The sequence below is a fragment of the Peromyscus eremicus genome, unplaced genomic scaffold (genome assembly GCF_949786415.1).
Source record: "Peromyscus eremicus unplaced genomic scaffold, PerEre_H2_v1 PerEre#2#unplaced_483, whole genome shotgun sequence".
Taxonomy (NCBI): domain Eukaryota; kingdom Metazoa; phylum Chordata; class Mammalia; order Rodentia; family Cricetidae; genus Peromyscus; species Peromyscus eremicus.
The window spans coordinates 9,040-35,354 of record NW_026734719.1 but is presented as its reverse complement, the minus strand read 5'-3'; the positions used below and the strand labels follow the sequence as shown (position 1 = coordinate 35,354).

Sequence of the window (26,315 nt, the reverse complement as noted above, 5' to 3'; positions counted from 1 at the left end):
TTCCAAGAGCAGACCACTGAATGCACAAAAGCTGAGGGAGAGAGGGGAGGGAGGCAGTTGTGGGTCCAGATTGTGTTTGGGCTCCCCGGAGAGCTCAGGTCCCTAGATGGAAATACGCCACCCTCTGATGAGATGAAGGCCAGGGTGAAGCTCATCCCTGCCTGGCTCTGGCTCCATCTGTCTAAATAGGCCAGAAGCCGTGCTGACTGCCTCAGGGGTGCTCAGAGAGCAGCTGCCTGCTAAAAGCAAGCTGCTCCAGTGTTGGGTGGTGGAAGCCAGATGGTTGAAGATGCTAGTCTGGTTTATTTGACCTCCCAGGGCTCACGGGGAACTCATGAAGGTACTGGGACCTCTCTATCTACAGACCCAGTGATAACGGTCAGCCCCGGAGAGGAGCAGAACCAAATGGTTGAGGGGCTATAGCTCTTAGAGCCTCCAGGAATTGTGGGCGCACCCACACCTTAGTCCTCCTGTTCCCATATGGCTCTGGGGGCGGGGTTACTGACCTCACCTAGAGGCAAGCCCCAGGTCAGGGGCCAGACTCTTTCTTGACTTTGCTTTTCCTTGGCTAAAGGTTCAGCAAAACTGCCGAGTGCCAAAGATGGAACCGGAGAAAACGTATGCTGCCTAAAGCTAAAGGCATTCTAATTAAACTCAAAGAAATACTATCCTGGGTTGCTGGAGGGAGTAGTAGCTATTTCTGGAGAAGAGAGACCAATCCTTCTGCGTGCAACAGTCTAAGTAAAATAGGGTGAGTTCTTCCTCTCTTCCTTGTGAATTTCCCTTCATGTTTTTTTTCTGTTCCCATTTCTCTCCCGCCTCTGGCATTCAAGTGGGCCAAAGGCTCACCCTGCTTGTCCCGCTATCATGGGGACCTTTAAAGCATGGACACAGTTCAGCCCATGTTTACTGAGCCAACACCTGCTGGAGGTGGAAGAACCCAGGCCGAGGCTTCAGCATGTACCCAGGTAGCAGACCAGACACCAGCTCTAAGCCAAACCCAGGACCAAGCAAGGTATATGCTGAAGCTCCAGCCTCAGGGACCATTGGGGCAGAAGGGACTTCTGGAGGTGTGTGTTAAAGCAGAGATTGTACCCTGGCAGAAACTAGTAGAGAGAGGAAAAACGGGGGGGGGGAGAGGGAAGTGGAGAATACGATACCCACAAAATGACAAGCTTGGCTACAGAGGCAGAGAGAAAAGGGTCTGCCGAGCTAAAGGTAAACTGGGCAGACCATGTCATCCAAAGACAGCCTGGCTGACTTGTGCTTCTCGGTGTAGGTTGGGGAGCCATGGAAATACTAGAGGAAAGCATGGCATTGTCTGGGCTGGGATTAGAAGGGTTTCTAGATCTTGCCTCTGTCCTAAGCACACATGAAATCGTTAGGCCTTGATTCTGAGTCCTGAGACCTACCAGGGTGAGCAGTTTGGGTCTCAAGTGTTACATTTTTGGTAAGATCTGCCTTGGTGATCCCATTTCTTAAATTATCTATTATAATTTTAATTATCTATTATAATTTAAAATTTTTATTTATGTTTTAAAAATTATGTATAGGTGTGTGTGTGCGTCCACATGTGAGTGTGTGCACGTGAGTACAGGTGTCTGTGGAGGCCAGAGGCATCAGACCCCCTGAAGCTGGAGTTACACATGACCATAAGCCACCTTGCCTGAGTTCTGGAAGCCAAACTCAAGTCCTCTCCAGCCCCCTGGAGGCCCTATTTAATGACACAGCTCTGTGACATTCCTGAGACTCCTTTCTCTCTCTGGGTTTTTGTTTGTTGTTTCCATATTACGTTTTTCTTCCCCTAACATATTTTATCTAGAATTTATACTGCTTTGGCAGGCCTCATGGTATACTCCTATAATCCTAGCGCTTGGGAAGCTGAGGCAGGAACATTGACACAAGTTTGAGGCTAGCCTGGGCTACTTAGGGAAACTCTGTCTCTGCAGATGCAGTGATGGTGCACACCTTTAATCCCAGCACTCGGGAGGCAGAGACAGGCAGATCTCTGTGAATTTGAGGCCAGCCTGGTCTACAGACCGAGATCCAGGACAGGCACCAAAACTACACAGAGAAACCCTGTCTTGGAAAAAAAAAGTAAGAATTAATAATGCAAAAATCAATAAAGTTGAGCTGCTTGCCAAATGCCCTGCCCTTCTCCAGCAGAGGTAAGGCCTGGAAAGACAGAATTGTGTCCACTTTACATGCTTCTGATCTCAGCCTAAAAGCCAATACCCAAGCACAAGCACAGTGCTGTTGAGTTTGTTGGGAGGAAAGCCTGCCCTGTGGGAACCAGCTCCCTCTCTGGCACCACACCCTCACTTCCTGGGGCTTGGCAGTGCCTGAGCCTCCTGGTGGAAAAATCTCAGAGAAAATCAGACAGAACTGTGTCGCTTCCCTCCCTGCCTCTCACCCTGCCAGGAATCTTGGAAGCTTTGCACTGATCCTCCTTCGCCCCCATCTACATCACCACTGCCGTCGTCTGTCATCTTGGAAGGGAGCCCGCAGCCTGCAAGGCACATTGCACCTAGGGAAAGTGAGCAGGCTGCATGATGTGGCACTGAGAACAGCTTTGTCTGTGGTTCTGAGCGAAACGAAGCTGGCCCCTGTGCAAGGGTGCTGGCTGGCGGCCCCACTGTGGCCTCTACCCTCTGCAGGGGGGATAATTCCATTTTACAGGTGGACAAACAGGGGCATAGAAAAGTTCATGGTCATGGCTAACCAACGCCTCTGCACTGTGATCATGGCTAACCAACGCCTCTGCACTCTGGTCATGGCTAACCAACGCCTCTGCACTCTGGTCATGGCTAACCAACGCCTCTGCACTCTGGTCATGGCTAACCAACGCCTCTGCACTCTGGTCATGGCTAACCAACGCCTCTGCACTCTGGTCATGGTTAACCAACGCCTCTGCACTCTGGTCATGGTTAACCAACGCCTCTGCACTCTGGTCATGGTTAACCAATGCCTGTGCACTTGAAAAGGAACTGAGTTTTAAACGCAGGCCTGCCGGACTCCACCAAGCATCATGTCTCCCTGGTGTGCAGCTTCTCCTCCATGGGGATGCAGGGTTATTGGCGCAGTGTGCTCTGTCCAGGGTGCTGATCCTGTGTACTTTCGGCCCACCTCCAGCAGCCTAGAGCTACGAGAGCCAAGGAAAATGACTTCATGTCTGCTGCCTGGCCTGAACTTGAAAGAGTGTTGCAGTCCCCGTCCATTTTGGACAGTGGCCAGCTGATCTCTCCTCACTCTGGTGTGGACAGGGCTGGAGTCTAGAATAGGGCTACTGCACTTGCAGTCTCACGGACCCAGATGAAACTAGAGCCACCCTTATCCAGTGGAGCCTGCAGCCCATATCCAGCTGTGCTCACATCAGGGCTATGGTTAAGAGGCAGAGCTTGAATTAAACCCTCAAGCTGGGTTGGGGGGCTGCATGTGGCCTACTCCTACTCCTTGGGAATTCAGTATACCTCCCCCGAAAGTGAAAATGCTATCTCAATAAACATGATTATTATTATTATTATTATTATTATTATTATTATTATTATTATTTCCTCATAGTGTACAACATAAATACAATACATCCAGTCTCTGCTTTCAAGACCCTTAAAGGGCAGGTTAGGGCACAGGCCACAGGGAGCCATGGATGATTGTATGCCCTGGGAGTGAGATGGCTACTCAGTGCTTTAGGGAAGTTAGCCAAGCATCTGGGTATGGCTGGGAGAGAACAGGCTTTAGTAATGAGCAAAGCTAATATGATAACCACGTCCTGGATGCTAGATGCTGTTCTGAGCACTTTACAGGTTTTAACCTATTTAACCCTTGGTTTTTACTTGTTATTGTCCCCCCATTTTACGGTCAGAGATCGGTACACAAAGACGGTGAGGCTGGCAGGTGGCTGCAGAGCCCTGAGCTTTCCACAGCCATCTAGATGGGAGAAAGCAGGGTTGTCCAGGGAGACCTGAAGGGGGACAGAAGTAGGGGCTGCCTGCGGCCAAGGCCGCCTGGCCTGGAGGGTTCTCCTGGGAAAGGAGGAGGAAGTCATGAGGGCTACAGAACACCTGAGCACTTCGTACTAAAAAGAACTCGATCCAAGATGACCTTAATGGATAGCCACAACAATCGCAATATTCTTGGCCAAAAGCCCATCCAAGACAGCTTTTTCCTTCATGAAAGAGAGGCCTTAGACACTTTCAGGGGGGAAGAGCTCACCCTACTACAGTTTCCCTGCCCAGTGCCCAGGGCTGTATCATCCTTTCTCCAAGACACAATCTACGTTTTCACTTCTAAAATAGGAAAGAAAGACTTCTCTAGATGCTCAGCTGCTTCATAACACGGTCTACCTCTGGATGCCGGGCAAAGGAGTGTGAGTTGGTTGAGATGGCCATATGGTAGAGGAGAGGGGAGGTACTCAGGGCAGAGGCTGGGCTGAGTCCAGCAGGAAGGAGGCAGCTGAAACTGAAAGCTTCCTGTGCAGTTTTGATGAGATTACACCTGATTCCTCTGAGATGCTCAATGCCAACATCTGGATTCACCGTTGCTATTAAGTGATACTCAAGAAGTAAAGAGGGATTGACTTGGATTAACTCAGTGAGATCCCTCCCAGCTCCAGCAGTCTGAAGATATTATCTGTCTTAATTCTTTCCAGAGGAAGAGAGTTCTCAGAGTCAGGGAGTGCTCAGAATAGCGTTGCCTGGACCTATCCTGAGCCTGCCTCCCCACACCAAAGCAGCTGGGCAAGACCCTCCACACAGAGGTCCCAGCTAGGAGCTCAGCCTGGGGCATTGCCGATGATCAGAGAACAAGCCGCCCACAGCTCTCGACTGAGCCACCTGAGATGGTGCCCTGTGCAGAGGGCTCAGGTCCCTGCTGCCCCTTCCAGGCAGGCTGTGGTTAGAGACATCTATGGAAGACCCTTCCCAAGTGCTGGCTGACACACCACCACAGGCTAGGAGACAACCATAGGGCCACATTTTCCAAGGTTGGGAGGCGGGGTGGGAACCAGTGCTAGGGCTGCCGGATGATGGCAGGGGTACCTACCTGGGGCAGCAGGTGTTGGTGAGAGCTCAGGCTGAAAGGCTATGTTCCCAGGTCTTCCCGTTCTCGACCAGTCCCTGGGAAGAGGTGTTTCCAGGGTGACCCTGCAGTGTCTCGCCGGTTCCTGACCACAAAAGTGGTTCCTTCAAAGCTCTGTGGCAAAGGGACAACAGAACCCTCTCAGGATAGGCAGGCAGGGATCCCAGTCCTCTGTAAACAGCTCCTCCCCAAGCCCTAGCTGGCCAGGTCTCTCCTAGACCCAATGTGCTGGTCAGCATCATCCCACTGGGCCAGCCTGGGGAGAGCTCTGGTAGGGCGAAGGGCACCTCGGAGGCCAACGAGCGCTCAATGCGTGGCCTGAGTGAGCCGTCCAAGCCGAGCAGAGGTAGACGGCAGGAAGGAGGATAGAGATGGAGCACTATACTAGAGTGTCAAGCCATTCTGGTTCTGTCACTTGTCCCCTGGTGAGCTGAAGCACTCTGCTTTCCCTCATTGTGATAGGTGCTTCAGCCTAGATATAGAGTAAAGCCAGCAGTGTTGAGGTGAAGGGAGGTCACACAGAGCCACAGCCTTCTCTTCCTTCAGAGCCATCTGAGGAGACATTACCGAAATGCCTACCGAAAGAACCCTCTGCCAGCCCACAGAGAGCAAATGTCCAGGAAGGTACCTAGGGATCTGCATGTCCACATCTTGACCACAAAGGTACGGGAAGTCATAATCAATGCATACACTGGGAGACAGTAGACACTCCCGGGGATGAGGCTTTTGTAATCTGTACAGCATCCTCGTTCCCTTTCCTAAAAGCAACATCAGAGGAGCCCCCAAAGTCTGCTGAGACTAGCCAGGGACCCTGGACAGTTTATGTGACACATCTCTAGGTTTTATCTTCAAACGAAGTGAAAGGAGGGATAATCTCTTGTGAGCCCTTCCAGGTCTGACATCGCTAACGAAAGACAAGATGAACCTACAGGAAAGGGAACTTAAAATGGAAATTCGGGGCCAGGATGTCATTCAGCGGCAGAGAACTTGCCCAGAATGCATGAGGTCCTGGATCTGGTCTCCATCACTTCCAAAAAAGAAAAAGAAGGAGCCAGGTGGTGGTGCACTTTTAATTCCAGTGCTCGGGAGGCAGAGGCAGGCAGATCTCTGTAAATTTGAGGCCAGCCTGGTCTAGAGAGTGAGTTCCAGGACAGCCGGGGCTGTTATACAAAAAAAAAAAAAAAAGCCCTGTCTTGAAAAAGAAAAAGAAGGAAGTTCAGGGTAAGGCATTTTAAATAGTTTTCTCCCTTCACAAGTGATTTCTTCTGAAATATTCTGAAAACAGCACACTGTGGAGAGTCCACTCAAGGAAACCACACAATGGAAATAGCACGGGGAACACTGCCCTGGCCTTCCCCAGGGCTCTGCTGCACTTCTGAAGATAAAGATCGTTAATGTCCTTGCTGTGATTTTCTCTATGTTTCCCCAAACATGGATGCACGGGCACATATCCCTACACCTTCATGTTCCTGTCCCTCTCGCTTTGTTCGTTCATATATGCCACACATCTCTACAGCCAACATCTTCAGGTTTCAATCGTTAGTATTTCACTGACTCAAGCCCTACACGTCGCGTGATTCTAACCTTGCTGCTGGATACTTAGATGGACCCTCCATCCCTTTCTGTGACTGGGCCTGGCCTTGAACTTGCTGGGTGGGCCAGCCTGGCCTGGAACTGGCCATCTTCTTACTTCAGCCCCTCAAGGGCTAGGATTACAGGTGCTGCATGCATCCATGCCTGGTTTGTTTTCCTATGTTTGAGGCAAGAAGCTGTAATAAACACTTCTGGAGTTAGCCCTAGAAAACTCTGGGTTGAGGGTCATGCAGCTCTTAGGGACTAATATACACGGCCAAGGTGTCCTGCAGAAGCGAAGCAGTTTGCAGTCCCCCAGAAATACAGGCAGTTCCCGCTTTCTCTGCATCTTCAACAGCGTGGCACATATCCATCTTTTTAAACAATGTTTCTCAGCATACCTTATTAATTATTTCAACTAGCATACTCCAGAATGGGTTTCATGATGACAGTTTTAGACACACCATTGTATCTAGCTCATTTCTGTCCCCCGTCCATTATTAAACTCTTTGGCTTTGGCAATATGAGTTGAAAACTGGTCACTTCTCATTTCAGAACTCTTCATTGCCATCAGGTCAGACATTTCTTTCTCTCTCTCCTCCCTTCTTTCCTCCCTCCCATATTCTCATTCTCCCCCTGCCCCTACCCAGCAGCTCCCAAACACACACTTCTCCAGCACAGATTAAATCATATTTCAGGTAAAGGGTATAGAACAATGTTGGACATGTAATGTATACCACACACATATGCACAAATACTCATGTACACACACACACACACACACAAATTAAAAATCAAAGATATATATCAATATTTATCAAATGCCCTTTAGGCCCTGTGCTGGGTGTGATGGTGTGTGTTGATAATCCCAGCACAAAGGAGGTAGAGGCAGGAAGATCTGAGGTTCAAGGTCAACATGGGATATGTAGTGAGTCAGCCTGGGCTACATGAAATCCTGTCTTAAAAGATCAATAATAGGGGCTAGAGAGACAGCTTTGGGGTTAAGAGCTCCTGCTCTTGTAGAGGACCTTGATTTAGTTTCCAGCACCCACTTGGTGATTCACAACCATCTGTACCTCAAGTTCCAGGCACGCCCTCTTCTGATCTCCATAGATACCAGGTATGCGGATGATGCACACACAGACAAGACGGTGAAACACTCAGATGCATAAAATGAATCTTAAAAAATTAGTCAAGAGGGGGCTCTAGAGATGGCTCAGTGGTGAAGAGAACTAGCTGCTCTTTCAAAGGTCCTGAGTTCGATTCTTAGCACCAACATGGTGGCTCACAACCATCTATAATGGGATCTGATGCCTTCTTCTGGCATGCAGGTGTACCTGCAGAGCACTCATATATAAAATATAAATAAAATTTAAAAAAATTAATCCAGAATAAGTAAATAAAATACAATATTTCACTATTCTATTTATTATTTAGTTACATGTTCTATACCAATATTCACAGATGAGCATTCATTCTGCTATTTAACTGATGAATTATGAATGTGTGCCACACACCAGCTGTCCTGTGCTTTGTTATCAGTGTGGCACTAGTTTCACAGAATGGCCTGGAATCTTGCCTTCCCTAAGACCTGGCATGGTTGGTGGTACCTAAATAGCATTCCCACTATCCAGTCCGAGAAGGTTCAACAAACACTGCTACACTTGGCTATTTAGAGTTTTTTGAGGACTTGGTTCCTTCCATAATTGTTGGTCTGTTTGGGTGTTCCAGCTCTTCTGAGTCAAACCGATTATTTGCATTTTTTCCAGAAAACTATTGTTTCAGCTCGCTTTCGAATGGATTTGCACATGGCTGACCCCGGTATTCTCCGAGAACTCTGCCTTCTCTGTATCAATGGCTATTTCCTCATTTTAATGTGGGACTTCCTCCATTTGCCTCGTGGCTTCCCCAACCATCACCAGGTTAACTAGTCTTTAAAAGGTATCAAATCAGGGATGGAGAGATCAACTGCTCGGAGACTAAGAGCGTGCATTGCTCTCCCGTAGGATCTGAGTTCGGCTCCCAGCACCCAGATCAGGTGGCTCACAACTCCCTCTAACTCTAGTTCCAGAGGGATCTGATGTTTTTGGACTTCACAGACACCACATGCATGTATATATATACCCCACCCACCCCCAACCAGACAACACACATAATTAAAAATAAATCTTCAAAATAAATGAATAAAAGTCACAAAATTATACAACACAGTTTTTCCCAGGATCCTGTTTACACACAGCCCAAATACGGAAGTGCTGAAATCATAGAGAATGGGAAGGTGGTGGAGAAAGGGTTGCTTGATAAACTTAAGTCATTCATCAAACATTTCCATGCTGCCTGCATTTCTTTATCACCCGGCCTGGGACACTCCACATTTCCTTCCCCCAGCTCCCTGCACTGATTAAACCTGCCACCACCCACTCTTCCTTCAGCATTCTGTGGTCACCTCCTCCAGGACCCTACCCTGCCTCCCAGGGAGGAGTTGGTGCCTTTCCTTTGGGGGGGGAAGACAATTTAAACACTGAAAAGATAAATGAATAAAACCAATGTAATTAACAAATATTAACACCCTATAATTTTCCCTCTTCAGATGTTGTGTGAGTGCGTGAGTATGCCTGTGTGCATACTGTGTGTGTGTGCATGTGTGAGAGACGGAGTGTTCCTGATGAACCAGAAGTCTTTACCAGAAGCCTCTGCTCCACTAAGTCTTTGCCCAAAAGTCTCAGCTCCATTCCCTGAAGATCACCACAGGGCTGTGCTCTTCAGGAGTTGTAACTTGTTCATCTCTATTAATCATACAATCTTGTTTTATAATTGTATTGACCTTATATTGTCACTGATGGTATTGCTCTGCGATCTCCTTTTGCTACCGTTTTTTAGATTTATTCGTGGCGATACAGAATACCCACATACTGTACATATGTGTAGGCATATCAGTCTTATCAAGGTATAATTTACAGAAAATAAAACTCCGTGCTGGTTGTGGGGTACATGCCTGTAATCTTGGGCATTTGGGAGATGGAGGCAGAAGGATCAGGTATTCAAAGTCATCTGCTTCTGCCTAGTGAGCTTGAGACAAGCCTACATGAAACCCTGCCCCCCCCAAAAAAAAATCAACACAAAAACTTCAGACGGGAGTGAGTGATGTATGTTTGTAATCCCAGCACTCAAAAGGCTGAGGCAGGAGGATTGCTGCAGACCAACCAGAGTGACATAGCAAGATCTTGTCTCAAAAAGTCAAACCAGCATAAAACAGTAAGATAAACGGCTCCACTCTGCTTGTACTAATTTCCAGGTGTCTCAGCTTTGGTTGTCCCCCCACTGCTGTCGGTGACAAAGCTACAGTGGCTAAGACCTATTTTTTGCATTTCAGGTGTCGCTGCCCTAGATATCTCAGAGACTGTCACCTGCTGCACAGGCATGAGTGTCTCTAGGTCACTGCACACCCAGATGTGAAACCATTGGTCATAAAGCACAGGCAACTGCATCTCCACGTGTCCTTGTCAGACTATCCCATCCCCGGCATTCTGCATTGCCGTCATCACAGAACGTGATTAGTATTTGTCATTTCCCTGCTCTCTCCACCGGTGGCCAGTGGACGTACGTGTGTAGAGGACTCGGGAGCACGAGGTGAGTAAAGGGGTGAGCTCACTGTCTAGCAAAAGAAACAGGTTCCACGTGCAAGGCTTTCCAGACCTCTTCTAGCTGAGGTCCATGGAGGGCTTCATGGAGGATGTGGCAGGTGCTTGCATTTTAAAAGGACAGGAAAATAAACAGATGGGAATGGAGACAGATCTGGGGTAGTCTGGGACATGGGTCAGAAAGTCATCTCTTCTTTCAGGACCCCACTTGGCCAAAGTTATACTAGGAGTTGGGGCAAGAAGATCTAGGGGTGTTGGCCATTGTGGCACACACAACCTTAATCCCAGTCCTCGGGAGGCAGAGTCAGGCCAGAACACTGTGAGTTCTGAGACAGCCAGTTCTACACAGTGAGATATTGCCTCAAAAAAAAAAAGGAAGAAAAGGAGGAAAGGGGGAGATGAGGAAGAAAAACTGGGGTGAGGGGCAGAAACTTCAAGGTGATCAGTCATCTCTTCTCATACATGGCAGGGGGGACCCTCTGTGCCTGAGTGAGGGCACGGCACATGAGGAGTGGTTCTGACTCCCCATAAGTGCTCAGTGGAAGGCTCTGGGGCCAGTGAGGAAGGCCCAGCACAAAGATAGGTTCAAAAATGACTCATGCATAAGCAGGCAGAGTCCCTGGGGCGCCTTATCTTACCAAGCCTGGCCTAGAAGCCTGCTTTCCCCAACATGGCAAAGACCAGGGCTGCTCCGGCCTAGCTTCCTTTCGCAGACTCACTGGAGGACCCTGGGATAGGGTTCCTCCTGACCTGCCCCTCTCACACCAGGACAGCTGTCTATAGGGTCTTGAGGAGCTGTTGCAGGTAGGAGCATAGTCTAGGTCTGCACCTCTCCGCACACATGGGGGTGAGGAGGGAATCCTATCCTTCCGTTCCACTTGCTCTTGGGACAGGAACTGTCCTTCAGCTGCCCCGGCTCTGGGCACCCTGCCCAGAATGGAGGGGAAGGGGACAAACCATCAACCTTCACTTCCAAGTGCTTGGGTCTTAAGCAACTTCAGCAAAATCAACAACAGCACAACGGAAGTAAGTGCTTGATGTAACTGCATGCTGGAGACAGATCCCTGTATGCTGGAGACAGACCCTTGTATGCTGGAGACAGACCCCTGTATGCTGGAGACAGACCCCTGTATGCTGGAGACAGACCCCTGTATGCTGGAGACAGACCCCTGTATGCTGGAGACAGACCCCTGTATGCTGGAGACAGACCCCTGTATGCTGGAGACAGACCCTTGTATGCTGGAGACAGATCCCTGTATGCTGGAGACAGACCCCTGTATGCTGGAGTCAGACCCCTGTATGCTGGAGTCAGATCCCTGTATGCTGGAGACAGACCCCTGTATGCTGGAGACAGACCCCTGTATGCTGGAGACAGACCCCTGTATGCTGGAGACAGACCCCTGTATGCTGGAGACAGACCCCTGTATGCTGGAGACAGACCCTTGTATGCTCGAGACAGATCCCTGTATGCTGGAGACAGACCCCTGTATGCTCGAGACAGATCCCTGTATGCTGGAGACAGACCCCTGTATGCTCGAGACAGACCCCTGTATGCTGGAGACAGACCCTTGTATGCTGGAGACAGATCCCTGTATGCTGGAGTCAGACCCCTGTATGCTGGAGACAGACTCCTGTATGCTGGAGTCAGACCCCTGTATGCTGGAGTCAGATCCCTGTATGCTGGAGACAGACCCCTGTATGCTGGAGTCAGACCCCATGGCCACATATGCAAGGCTGTGGCTCACACCGCCTCCCAGTTTCTGTTTTCTCCTCTATCTAGTGAAAGTTCACTGGGTCCACTTCTTCCCTGGAGCCTAGGGAGATTTCAGAAGTAATAACCAGGCACATGAAACCATGGAGCACCAAGACCTCAGGAGATGATCCCTGACCTGATGTCTGTGGTCTTCCCAGGCCTGGTCTAGTTCACACCTGGACACATGTCACCCTGGCCAGGAGGGGGTCCCTGACCTAGTAACACTATGTAGTATCCCCTCCCCACCTCCTCCTGCCCTGCCACCCACATGCCTTCTGGTTCCGGGATGACTCCCTTCTCCCAGACCTTCAGGAACCTGAGGCTCTTCCAAAGGGAACAGTTCAATTCTAATGGAGCCTTGAGTAATTTACATGGCTGGCCTGTCATCCCAAAGGTCCCTAGAGAGTTGGTTGGTGACTCAGAAATAAAAAGACAAGCAAATGGAAAGGGGACTTAGTGACCAAGCACCCCCCCCCCCCGCCGTCTTCCTGAAGACTCTGTATGGGGGTGGGGGGTGGGGGTGGGGTGGGGGGGTGTTCCCAGCACCGCAAAGGAAGACTCATCTCATGAAAATGGAGTGAGCAGGTAATGATGCGGGTGGAAACCGTATCAGCCTCTGAACACTGTCTCACACGCGGCAGTTCGTCCATACTCAGGTTCTACCATAGCTGGTCACCCCACAGGGCTTTGATTACATGTCCAGTACGCTCTGCAGCATTTTAATGCTCTAGCCAACTGTCATTTGGACATCCGAGGTGATAATGGCCCCATGATCATTCTCAACCACCTTCTTGATTGACCACTGGACTGGACTGCTCCCCTGAATCTCCAAAGACCTTAGGAGTCTCTTGCTCTTGAGGCAGGGGCATGGCCTGAGGCCAGTGTTCATCCGTCTGGGCACAATCCTGAGAAGACTCAACCACGGTGTGAAGGCTTCTCTCTCCAGGGCCACCTCCCTCGGCTGGGCTACTCGGGGATGAGAAGGGGACAGCTTGGCTCCCCACTAGAAGCTGGCATGGTCTTTCTGTCTCTGACCCTCTAAGGACACCAGAGGCCCTGACTCAGCAGGAAATGAAGGCACAGAGACATGCCATCACTCATCCACTGGGTCCAGTAGCTCACTTCCTGAAAGGATGGGTGTAAGGTAGCAGATGGAAGGGTGGGGACAATGTAAGCCAGGATCCTAGGACACCTGGGTGCAAGTCCCAGTTTTCTAGATGGGCCTGCCCTTCTGTTTCTCTGAGAGAACCCCTGATGAGCAGAAGAAGCAGGAGGTGATAATGGGGAGCCCCTACCCTCTTGCCTGGCTCAGCGTGTCTCACAGTCCCAGCCTTAGGAACACTGGCAAGGAACATAGGAGCTTGGATGCATAACCCAATCCAGAAACGCAGCCCAAGTTCTAGCCACAGGATGTTCCTAAGAGCTACTCTCAGTGAGCCCTGGGCAATCCAGATGGCTCTAGAACAAGAACCCATCTTCCACGCAATGCTCACACGTTCATCTCAGTGGCCCCAGGTTCTCATCTCAGCGCTCACTGCGGCCCCACCAACTCATGGACGAGAAAGCGGAGTCCTGGCTACACAAGCATGCTGGTGGGTAAGTAAGCTGTTCAAACCCGAGAGAGAGAGAGAGAGAGAGAGAGAGAGAGAGAGAGAGAGAGAGAGAGAAGAGAGTACTGGGCCCCAGTCAGGCAAGACGGGGCACTAAGAGCTGTTGATCTCACACAGTTGCCTAGCACTTCCCCTAAGCGCTTTCATTACAGTGAAAGCCTGCCCACAGCCTGAATGCCACATGGATTCCCGTAGCCTGGACATCGCAAAGAGTTCCCGGAACTTTTCAATCATTATCTCTGTGACTCCTCAACCAGCCGCCTCCCAGAAAGGGCCATAGTAGAAAGTCTATGGGTTTTGTGTGTTGGTAGGAAGGTACAGGCTTGTGAGGACGTCCAGCGTGCCTTTAGACACCAGCATCTCTGGGTGGCAACCCTGTTAAATGTTAATATTAGTCAACTGAGGAGGAAGGCCAGAGTATAATTGGAAGAGGGCTGGGAGGTCTAGTCTAAGACTGAAGAGACCCTAGACTGGCCACAGACAAAGGGGACATCCTACATAGAGGGGAGGAAACAGATGGCTTCCATGTAGGCCAGAGTCTCCTAGAATAACACTTCCTTTCTGTAATAAATACTTGACTCATTTTCAAAGCCCTCCCACCCATCTGGAGAAGGTGTGTTCATGCCTAGATGTCAGGTAGGGTAATTCAGGGCAGAGTGCCAGCAAATAGTTCTTGGTCCAGAACAGGCTCTCAGTTCCATGGGCCTGATTCTCCTTCCGTGTGAGTGAGATGGCCCGGGGGGGTAGGATGGGGACCTTTTGAGGCCTGACCTTTCATGGCTAGGCTGAGAGAAACATACCACCAATTTCCTGAACTGTGAACAATGGCCTTCCTCCTGGGGAAGGGCCCCAGTGGATGTGGTAGGTGGATAGGTCCTCTTCTCTGGCACTATATGGCCACCCCAGAAGCAGCCAGCTCCAATATAGTTTTCTAGAGAGTCCCTTCTTTCCCACAGATCACCCCCCTGAGAATCCCAGTGACCACCTAGCAGCCCAAGGCATGTGCTTCTCTCTGGAGCCCAGCTTCAGGGACTCGACTCAGAGGGTATCTCTGGAAAGCAGCCAGGTACATAGCAACACCTTTCACCTGGCATATGGGCTGGTCAGAACCTCTTGTCCTGTTGGGCTCTCAGAGAGACAGCAGGTCCCCTTGTCTACGGTTCATAGCTGTGTTCACGCTCACAGCTACTGCTACAGCCAACCAGATAGGAGTGACACCTGACTTTGGCTCCGGTGGCTCTATAGGACAGTGTAGCCCTGTGGGGACGTGCAGGCGAGCGAGGTAACCAAGTGATTTTTATCTCTCTCCTTCAGGCTGTTTCCTTACCAAGTAACTAGCAAACATTCCTGGAAGGAGGAGACCATGTTGGGTCACCCTCACCTCCCAGGGCTGGGGCAGTGGGGGAGGAGGAGAGGCAAGAATAATAATAATAAGAAGGCCTTGGGTCTGCCCTGAGCTGTCCAGGGGAGAGGTGTAGAGCAGCCCACAGTACCCCCTGTGCCTCTGTGCACAGGGACAAGCAACCACTGATTCTGGTCCTAAAACGCCACTGCTTGCGCCTTGACTCAGTTACCTTCCAAGGAAAGACATTTGCTCCACGGAGAAGGAGGCCGGGATAACTTGAGAAGTTCAGCTAGGACGGCCACAGATTCAGTGGAGTCCGCTCTATCTGGGGACACCCGATCAGAGAGCACAAGAACAGGAAGGGAAGGAAGCGAAGGAAAGGCATCCTCCCCCCCAAAGCCTCCATCACCTTTCTAGAACGAGCTCCAGAGCCTCTGGAAGAAAAAGTCCATCTCCTTGTTCCCCTCAGCCCCATCTCACTCCCTAGGAACTTTCCACGAGCCCCCATCAAGGGTGGCACAATGGGGAACACTGGGGGACTTCCTCTGCCATTAAAAGCCACCTCTTACTGTTTTTTCCTGAACCCACAGGTACACATCACCCCTTCTACAGCCTAGTGAGCAGTTTTTTAGCAGTTTCTTCCTGTCCAATTCCAACCCCTGCGGGTGTCCACACCTCTGGCTCCCCAAGCCTGCTGAAACTGTAACTCCCTGCATCCTTAGGGATGAGGAGAGAGGGACACCGAGTGGGATCCAGCTCAAAGGGGATCGGGGTCTAGAGAGCAAGAGTGGCCGCCATTCCTCCAGCGGGGGTAGATTATACCTGGGAGACCAGGTCTGTGGACCTGCCAGTGACTTCAGTCAGGTCAAAGCACCCCTGGACCTCAGTTTCCCCAGGATCTTCATCCAAACCCAAAGTTTTCTTTCTTTCAAGTTGAGGTTGGAGGCAGATCCTGTCTTTTAAAACACGTACAGTAAGGTGCCATCCGTCGCCCCCAGGACCCTGGCCACCTTGAAACTCAGGCTGCCCAGCCTAGAAACAGACCCCCCACGCAGCCCATCAGTGATGCGGTGGTTACGGAAACCCTGGAGTAGACCGCTTCCTTCCAGCCCAGCCCAGTGCGTGGGCAGCAGAGCCCTGGGGAGTCCCTGGATGGATGGGGTGGGGTGCCCTGAGAGAAACTCCCACCTACTCAGACAAGAGGCAGGGACCCCCCCCCAAGCAAATCTCCCGCCCACCTCCATCCCGGCATCCCATGAAGACAGGTCTCCTAAGTCCAGGCCCTTCCTAGCGGGCAGCTTAGCCCAACCCTGCCTTAGATACATGCCGAGGAAGAGCCAGTGTGCTCCACATGTGGCGCAGTCTCCCCTACTCCCATCCCTCCAGTCCAGTCCCAGATCGCCGAAAGCTCTCAGCAAGCTATCCCTCCCCGCCCCCTCCCTGGCCCGAGGACCCGGATTCTCATCCCTTCTCCCAGAAGCGACGGTCCCCAAGCTCACGGTATCTGAGCCCTCAACAGCCACCGCCAGCCCCAGGCCAGGAGCTCGGGCTGCTAGGATCAGTGACAGTCAACACTCTACCTGAGAGGAGACTGCCGGCGGGTCCTCCTCCTCCTCCTTTTTCCGAGGCCTTGTGAAGCCTGCTCCACCTGGCAAGGGACTGTCAGCAAATTCCCCTCTGCATCACCGCGCGAGCGGCATCCCGGCTCCTCCCAGTAGGAGTCAACCTCGGCCCCGCCCCACGCTTCTCTGACCTGTGGGGGAACCCGGGCTAGATGATCGTAAGCAGAGACCAAGGCTCTGCCCTGGAAATTCTGTAGCAATCAGAAACGATGGCCATCGCCAATGCACAAGGCTGCCGCTCGCTCCCTGGCTGCGGTTTGCAGCGACTGAGGCTCTGGGCCTCGGCAGCTGCCTTGCCCACCCACCCTCTCCCACGCCTCAAACTCTCCTCCGAGGCCTCCTAGCCATAGCCCAGCTATCCAGAAGCAAGGAAAGACATTCAACCTCGCTAAGGTAGCGCTCTGCCACACCCTAGGGCCACATCCGGGCAAGGCTCAGTTCCGACTCCTTCAGCAGAAGAAAGATCTATAAATTGATCACAACCCCATCCAGGAGTGGGATGAGTCCGGTCCATTTTGCCAGGACCACACTCCTCAAGTGGGTCTCAAGTTTCACCCAAGACCTGCCTGCCCTGCTGGAGACACCGGTTTTGAATTGGGGGCTGATGCCATGTGTTTGCCCCTGTTGCCCCAAGTAAGGGCAAAGTAAGGAAGTAAGGGCTGTAGGCATCTCTCTTTCTCTCTCTCTCTCTCTCTCTCTCTCTCTCTCTCTCTCTCTCTCTCTCTCTGTTTCTAGGTCACGGCCTGGGTTCACTTACTTAATAGACATTTTTTTTTTTTTTTTTTTTGGTTTTTTCGAGACAGGGTTTCTCTGTGTAGCTTTGCGCCTTTCCTGGGACTCACTTGGTAGTCCAGGCTGGCCTCGAACTCACAGAGATCCACCTGGCTCTGCCTCCCGAGTGCTGGGATTAAAGGCGTGCGCCACCACCGCCCGGCAATAGACATTTTATTATGGAGGTTCTCAGTACAGTAGCTAATGAGACAGGAGCCACTACTGGGTGATGTTTTATAATAGTGAGATGTTGTCAGAGCTGTTAGCAATATAAAAAGGCCGAGGAGGGAGCAGTGTGAGACAGGATCAGGGAACACTGGAGGAGGGGGCAGAAGTTAGTAACTATGTCTTCCTGGGTTTTTATAGCCAGCAACACTAGCGCCCTTGCCAACCTGTGCTAGGTCCCCCCACGCCATGCACCTGTCCCCCCACACCATGCACCTGTCCCCCCCCCCCACATACACACCCATCACCTTCCACCCTCTGGCTGTTCCGACCTAGCCACCCCATGAGAATTCAAGGCGGAGCCACTAGAAAGGCTCTCCCAAGGTGTGTCTCTGTGAGCTTTCACTCGCTCACTCATTCGTTTATTTACTCCATGGCACAGGAAGGCTTTTGACCATCCGTGATTCTATCACTACTGAGTTTCTGAGTTCTAACCCTGATGCTGCCGTCATCCTGCTCTGCTGTCCTCAGTGACCCACTCCCTCTTTATTTTTCCCTCTGCTCTCCCACTCACGGGGCTGCTCAGTGAGGGCTAGAGGGTATGGAGACAAACCAGTTAAGTGTAAGAGTCTTGTATGAGGATTCTTGGGCTGTGTGCGGTGGCTCACACCTTTGATCCCAGCACTCGGGAGGCAGAGGCAGGTGGATCTCTGTGTGAGGCCAGCCTGGTCTACAGAGTAAGTTCCAGGACAGCAAGGGCTATATGGAAAGACACTGTCACAAAAACAAACAACAAAAATTCTCAGTGTCTGTATGCAGGTCCCAGCTCAGCAGGGGACTTGATCTTTCTGAGATGCATTGTTTGCTGTGGACTATTATTTCAAGATGTGGTACATTCGTTTATGCTGGGGAACATTTGTTTAATGATGCAAAGATGTGTTGTAATCTTTTCTGTTGCGTTTGTTTAACTCTTGAAGCTGTGTTACTGTGCCTGTCTGAAACACCTGATGGTCTAATAAAGAGCTGAATTTCCAATAGCAAGGCAGGAGAAAGGATAGGCAGGGCTGGCAGACAGAGAGAATAAATAGGAGAAGAGGGGAGGAGTGATAAAAGGAGGAGAAAGGACACCCGGGGCCAGCCACCAAGCCACACAACCAGCCACAGAGTAAGTAGGAAAGAAAGGAATAGAGAATAGAGAAAGGTAAAAGCCCAGAGGCAAAAGGTAGACGGGATAATTTTAAGTTAAGAAAAGCTGTCTAGGGGGCTGGAGAGATGGCTCAGGGGTTAAGAGCATCTGGCTGCTCTTCCAGAGGTCCTGAGTTCAATTCCCAGCAACCACATGGTGGCTCACAACCATCTGTAATGAGATCTGGTGCCCTCTTCTGGCCTGCAGTCATACATGCTGTATACATAATAAATAAATAAATCTTTAAAAAGAAAAAAGAAAAGAAAAAAAGCTGTCTAAGGCGGTGGTGGTGCATGCCATTAATCCTAGCACTTGGGAGGCAGAGCTAGGCAGATCTCTGTGAGTTTGAGGCCATTCTGGTCTATAGAGCGAGATCCAGGACAGGCACCAAAAACTACACAGAGAAACCCTGTCTCAAAAAACCAAATAAAATAAAGAAAAGCCGTCTAAAAATAAGCCAAGCTAAGTCTGGGCATTCACAAGTAAGAATAAGACTCCATGCATTTATTTGGGAGCTGGGTGGTAGGCTCCCAAAAGAGAAAGAGAGAAAAAAAAAAACCAAATATAATTGTTTGCACATGTAAAATGGAGTAAATAATCGTAACCTCCAGGGCTGGTCACGAGAATTAACTGTGTGCCCTGAGAATGGTAGTTGTTACTGTTGCTAAGTTGGGAAACAGCAGAAAGCTGACAAGAACAGTTTCTCTGTTCTCTGCTCCCTCATCCTAGAACCTGCTCCTGCGGGGCCACACCCAAACCCCAAAGCCCATGATGGGGAGACCTGCTAAATGTGAGGTGCACGGCATAGGGGGTCATACAGTGGTGCAGAAAAAACTAAAGGAGACCCACATACATGCCAGGCAGACATAGTGGCGGGAGAGGTGACTGGTGTATCCCAACCACTCGCGTCCCAGCCGTTCAGGTGGGGGCCAGGCTTGTAGAAGGTTCTCGGTGAAACTGGGCGGAAATGACTAAGGGGGACTGGGCATTTGTGTTCAGTGCCTGTGTACCGAAGACACATATGCTCTCACTCATGGGGATCAGGGTGTGCTTTTGACCTGTCGTCTCTGAACGACACTATTCATACTATCGTCTTCAAGCCCTGTTGTTTAAATCCAGTGTTTTGCAGGGAGCATAATCAAGAACGATAGTAAGAAGCAAAAAGGTTCCGGGGAGCACAAACAGAGCTGCCTGGCCAAGGCACCAGGTCCTCCTGCACAAAAGCTCCTCCTGTCTTCTAACGGAGCCCGCCATGATTTCTTCCCTGTCATTGGTCATAATGTTCTTGAATACTTGGTCTGCAACTGGTGGCACTGTGTGGGGACACTGTGGAACCTCTGGAACAGTGCCTTGTTAACGGAAGTGGTTTGGGCGGGGGAGAGTAGAGGGGGTAGGCCTGGAAAGTGGTTGCTGTTTCTGCTTTGACCTGAGGTCTCTCCTCCCGGATCCACCAAGACGTGAACAAACCGTGTGGCAAGCTCCCACCTCATCCCCCCACACCCGGACACAGATATGCCTTGCCTGCCATGATAGACTGGCCGTCCTCGGCAACCATGAGCAAAATGAATCTTTCCTAAGTTGTTTGTGTCCGGTATTCTGTCACAGCCATGAGAGAAGTAAGCAAACACGTGGCCACGTTCTTTCAGCAGGTGCAGGAGGAGTGACTGCCGGGAACTGGAGTGAGTCCTTCCTTTACCTCTCCCCTGTGAAAGGAGATCTCGGAAGTTTGCAGCCTGTCCTCACAGTAACTGTGCCAGAGACTCCATATCCCTGTGCTCCCACACACACACACACACACACACACACACACACACACACACACACACACACACACCACTACCACATCACACCACACACACACACACACACACACACACCACTACCACATCACACCACCACACACACACCCCACACACACACCACACACACACACACACACACACCACACACACACCACCACCACCACACTACACACACACACCCCATACACACACACACACACACACACACACCACACACACACACACACACACATACACCACCACATACACCACACACACACACCACACAAACACACACCACACAAACACACACCACCACCACACACCACACACACACACACACACACACACACACACACACACACACACACACAGTCAGCTGCAGCTACAGACTAAGCCTTTGGCTAGGGGAATGAAGGTGAAAATGCTCCTTCAACGTGGAGCATCCTGCTCCCACTTCCCTCTTCTTCCTTTTGAAGACTGAAACAGAGAGAGGTGACGCTGGGAAAAAAAACCACATCGTTGGCTCTCCAGGAGCTGATCGGGTAATCTAATGAGCAGGGCTGGCCTTCACACCTGAGGTGGGTAATCAGCTGGATAGAGGAAAGAGAACAGCTGAATGAAAAGCAAGAATAGGGTCAGCAAGATGGCTCAGTGGGTAAAGACGACTGCTATGTGAGCCTGGAGACCTGCGTTCCATCCCCAGAACCCACGCACAACTTCACAGTCATCCACTGGCCTCTACATGGGCAGAGCGCATGCCTCTCAGTAATAAATAGGTTTTGCAAAAGAGGGAGAAACAGAGAGAGAGAGAGAGAGAGAGAGAGAGAGAGAGAGAGAGAGAGAGAGAGAGAGAGAGAGAGAGAGAGAGAGAGAGAGAGAGAGAGAGAGAGAGAAGCAGAGATGATGGAGAGGTCACTGGCAGCAAGAGAGCTGGAACTGAGAAGGAACCCTAGAGATGTAGCATCATTCACAGCCTCGTTCCAGGGGCTGGGAGGGCAGATTGTTGGATCCCACTGGAAATGGACTCAGACAACATTATCTGCCTCACTATGACCAGACTAAATCAATAGCCGAATATTTTTTTTTTAAAGGAGAGCAACAATGTATTTAGGAAGTATCCCAATAAAGAATTTCAAATAAAGTTTCTATGTCCACGAGAGAGAGAAAACTTCAGACTCCAGAAAAACTCAGTCCCCCAAAGCCACAACTTTGAGGGTCACAGAACAGGTTTTGATTCATCGCCATTTACAATAACCTTCACAAGATGAGAAGTCTTTTTTGTTTGTTTTTGTTTTTTGAGACAGGGTTTCTCTGCGTAGCCCTGCCTGTCCTGGAACTCGCTCTGGAGACCAGGTTAGCCTTGAACTCACAAAGATTCACCTGCCTCTGCCTCCCACCACCCGGCAAGAAGTCTTTTTATGTCTAGTGTCTAGAACAGTGCCTTGCTTACTAACTCCTTTCCCTGGCTGGGGCGGGGGAGGGGTGAAGCCCACATTCTCTTTTAAGATCTCCCAGTCGATTTGGAACACTGAGCAGTGAAACTGAAGTTCCCAGGCCAGCTGAAGAAGGACTTCAGGAGCTAGGCTGCACAACCAGAGTGTCCAGTGACCCTTGTTAGCCCTGGCAAATGACATCTAGATATCTAGAAATCATTGCATCCGCAACATGCACCTGGGCTCTCAACGACCTACCTAACCAAAGACCTTCCTTATAGGAGTGCCTGTAATTGCCAGAATTAGGCACAACCAAAGTGAATGCTCGGTGACACTCGAAATGAGAAGCGTGAGAGACCCACAGAAGCAGGCTATGCACAGTAACTGCATGTTTTTCATAGTGTCAGACCAATGGTTTTAGGTTCAGAGGTGGGGGATCCATACAAGGATGTTCCCAATGCCTTGTGGACTGGAGCTTGGGAAGACTGTTAGGCAGGGGCCAAGGTGACAGGGGTCAGGCTGCAGATCCTACAGGACCCAGAATATGAACTCATGCTGCTGACAGGGGCAATATTTTCAAATTGAAGCCAAGACATTATTTATATCCCAAGTGACAGTCCAGTTATCCAGGGTACCCTGTTCTCAAGAGCGAGCCAAATGAAGATTCATTAAAAGAGTAGGTTCTTGTCAACAGCTCAGACTTTTTCCTCATGTTCTAACTCATCTTGCCAGGGGAAGAGAATTTGGTTTTCTGAGTAGGTTAGAGCAATATACTGCCTTCTGTCTAATTAGACATGGTGTTATAGAGCTCTATAACTGACGGTCTGGGGCCTACGTCTACACTATGGACTTATGCCTTAATGGGAAATTCATGTCCCATGCTGGGGACCGAAGTGAAAGACCCTGAGAATCACTTGGCTCTCTCTCAGTGGGGAGCCCAGGCCTCTCTTTTCCTGAGGCAGTCCTGAACTCCATCCCTCACTAATTTCCCATGATCCCCACTCACCAAGGCCGCACCTAGTGAGTGCTCTTAGCCAACAGCTGCCTCTTTGACCAGTACATCTGTCTGGGAAGAAGGGAAATTGAAGACGACCACCCAGAGCCACTACCAATGATCAATATTAGAAACTCCTGGTGGGTGAGGTCAGAGGCAGGGCTGATGACATCACAAAGGACACACACAGTTTTCCTGGAACTCTGGAGAGTCTAGACAGAAAGGGCTCTCCACCTACCATTGGGCAGGTCTAGGGGTGAGTGCTCAGCCTCCTCCCAACTCCACTTTGACCCTAGCCAATAGTTGGATCATGCCACTAAAGAATATTTGGGTTCATGTGCTGATGTTTTATTGGCTAAAGAACACCCTTCACCACAAGCCAATTCTCCATGAAGCAGAAATACAGCTTTTCCCTGGGCTACCAAGTGAGGATCCCCTCTCCATGACTCAGGCTCATACTCTTGAGACCCGCTCTGTCACGTTTGTTCATTGAGGGATGGATACCTGGTGGGGGCCATTCGAGGGGACCAACAGGCAGCATTGAAACTCGTGGAACACAGCTGGGCAGTCAGCAAAGCCATGCCTGCGTGAGCCTTGGAGAGGCAAAGCCCGAACTATGTGTCCTGAGGACCTCATGCTGTTATTGAGCACAGCTCTGTGGCCTTCATGGTCACCACATCCCTCATAATCTGTGAGTTGTATGCAAACTCCCAGGGGGCTTCTAGCTCCTCACTGGGCAGTGTTACTGGTACTTAACAATAATAGTGATTGACTTTTTCCAAGCATTGCAGCTGGAGCAGATAAATGATTCAACCACCACCCTTAGAAAGAATTTAGACATATAGAATTGTTAGTAATGTTAGGTTAAGGTGTTTTTGTTAATGGCTTTGAGGGAAAAAAATCTTGAGGGAACAATTTAAAATTTAGAAAGGTACACTTTTAATAGTTGAACAGGGAACTGGTTGAGGTCAAGAAACAGAAACAATGGCAGCCTGGCTATTGTGGGCTGATGTACCTTTCTTGCTAGGATGGGTTGATAATCAAGGGTGATGATTAATTCCTTGTACCCATTTCTGCCCTCAGCTTCCTGATATAAAAATCTGTTGATGAATGGGTATGCGCCCTGAGGATTGAAAGAAGAACCAACTGTTTTTCATATATAAAAGTTTAGATTCATGATTCTTTTAAGATTTTTCTATAAGATTACCATTTAAGATAAATAATAAACTGATTGATCCTTCTTTGTAACCACAAAATGCAGCCTGCCAGTAAAAGAACTGACTGAGAAAAAATACCTTGCTTGCTTACACTCTGTTAATCTATAACAAGTTGCTTGAACATGAATGTATGCGAGTTCTTAGAGAAAATTTGTTTTTCATCTATAATACATAAAATGTTTAATCACGTATGGGATATGGAAAACATGTTGGTTTTTACTTGTATTCATTGTAATCATTCACTTAAAAAGTAGAATGTAACCACGTTATAATTTTTATACTGCTTGAGAGATTTTGCTGTGATATTTAAGCTGAAGGGGAAAATTAAGACTAGACAGAAAGGATACGTCTAGATAGAGGTAAGAAAAGAAATAAAGGAGATGAGAGACGATAGAAAGACCCTAGAGGGGTGTGTGTGTGTGTGTGTGTGTGTGTGTGTGTGTGTATGTGTGCATGCTTGTATTTCTCTTTTTTGATGCCCCAGAAAGTTAAGTTTTGCTCCACTCACCAGCTCCAGAGAATTAAGTTTTACTCCTTCGGAGAGAAAGGTCAGTTGAACGATTAGTCCGCCAACTTCATGACTCCCCCTCAATTCCTGAGCTGCTGAAGGCTAGTCCTCAAACAGCAGATACCTGCTTAGTACTGGACCTTTCCTTTGTTTTATAGCCTTGTGATATAAAATACAGACAGAAAATTATATCTGAAACCCAGATAGTATTCACAAAGCGAACACTGATAACCAGCACCCAGATCAGGGAATAGAACATTTACCACCAGAAGTCTCCTGTTGCTGCAGGCCTCAAAAAATGTATGAAGTAGGATTTCAGCTGATTATGACAAGCTAATACCTGGAAGAAGCCAAGGGCCTTCCAGAGGTCAAGCCCAGGCTCAAGGAGTCTTGGTAATATTAGCTCTTGAATATTAACCATTTTCCTACAATGAAATTTCTTGCGTGCTATCGTAGCTTTTTTCTTCAATTCCTTTTCTAAGAACAGCGTGTTGATCATTTATTGGGCACCATTTCCCTTCTACTAATGGAATATTTAGATAACCTTCTGTGCTGACAGCTATACACAGCCTGAACCCCAGTTCAAGCCTCCCTGTAATTATCATCATTAGCAGCATCCAGCCAGGACCATCCCTGGACAGACAGAAGTATCTTAACAGAGATACCTCTGTATTCTCTAAGAACAGACTTAAGCATCAAGACTATCTGTCTGAGAAGGCCTGGTGGATGTGCTAATTAAGCTTAACTTTCTCCCTTTCCAGAGTTTTATCTCTAGTTTTAGATCTACCTTTAACTATTAACTCAGAACCAAAGGGTTTCTACTTACAGGTCCATCAAGCTGACTCAGGCTGCCCAGTCACCAAGAGCACTCCCCCACCCTGCCAGAAAACCGAAGTAGCCAAGACAGCATGGACAGATAAGGGGCCAAAGGAAAATAAGCCAGTTTTATTTTCACTCATCACTGGTGGATTCCTAACACTTTAACAACTTCTAAGAATATAGTTGAGTACATAAAATCCACCTTGCTCAGATATTAACCGAATTTAGCCCTCAGTTGATTCATTTCCCCATTAGTCACTTCCCTTTTGGGTTACAGATGATGGCTGGCAATTACTGCTCTTTTGTGTGGATCTTATTGCCCCTCCTTTTGACCCTGAGGGAATTCAAGCCTGGTGACCTTGCCATAGCCAGAGCATTGTTATAGCATGGGTATATAACTGTAAACCTCAGAGACTTGGGGGACTATACAGAGAAGAGATAAGAGAATGAAAGAACTAGATGAGTAGGAGCTGGAGAGGAATGAACTGAGATGGGGAAGAACTAGATTGGAGGAACAGAAGAGAGTACTAGAGGAACGAGATGGAAGATGAGGAAGAGCCAGGTGGGGGAAGAACAAGATCAGGAAGAACAGGATGAGAGAGAAGGAGATGGGAGAGAAGCTAAGATGGAAAAACTAGATGGATGAGAACCTAGGTGGGACAGAATTAGAGGAAGGAATTAATATAGCTCTTAGAGGAAACAGCATATAAATGTAGAGAGAAATCAGGCAAGAGGGGAGCTAAGTGAGAGAGCAGAACAGAAGCCGTGTAGAGAGAGAACTGACTCAGAAGAATAAAGTGTATGGACTAAAGAGTTTCG

The 26,315-nt window shown here is 49.4% G+C and overlaps 1 protein-coding gene across 1 annotated transcript in view; it reads right to left on the bottom strand.

The window, feature by feature from the left end:
• The window catches only part of Tmem63c (transmembrane protein 63C), a 76,688-nt gene extending 53,604 nt beyond the window's left edge, over positions 1 to 23,084 (bottom strand). Inside the window, 2 exon segments of the mRNA XM_059252895.1 lie at positions 5,041 to 5,190; positions 22,965 to 23,084. The gene's annotated coding sequence lies outside the window, so the exon portion shown is untranslated.
• Positions 23,085 to 26,315: the final 3,231 nt, after the last annotated feature.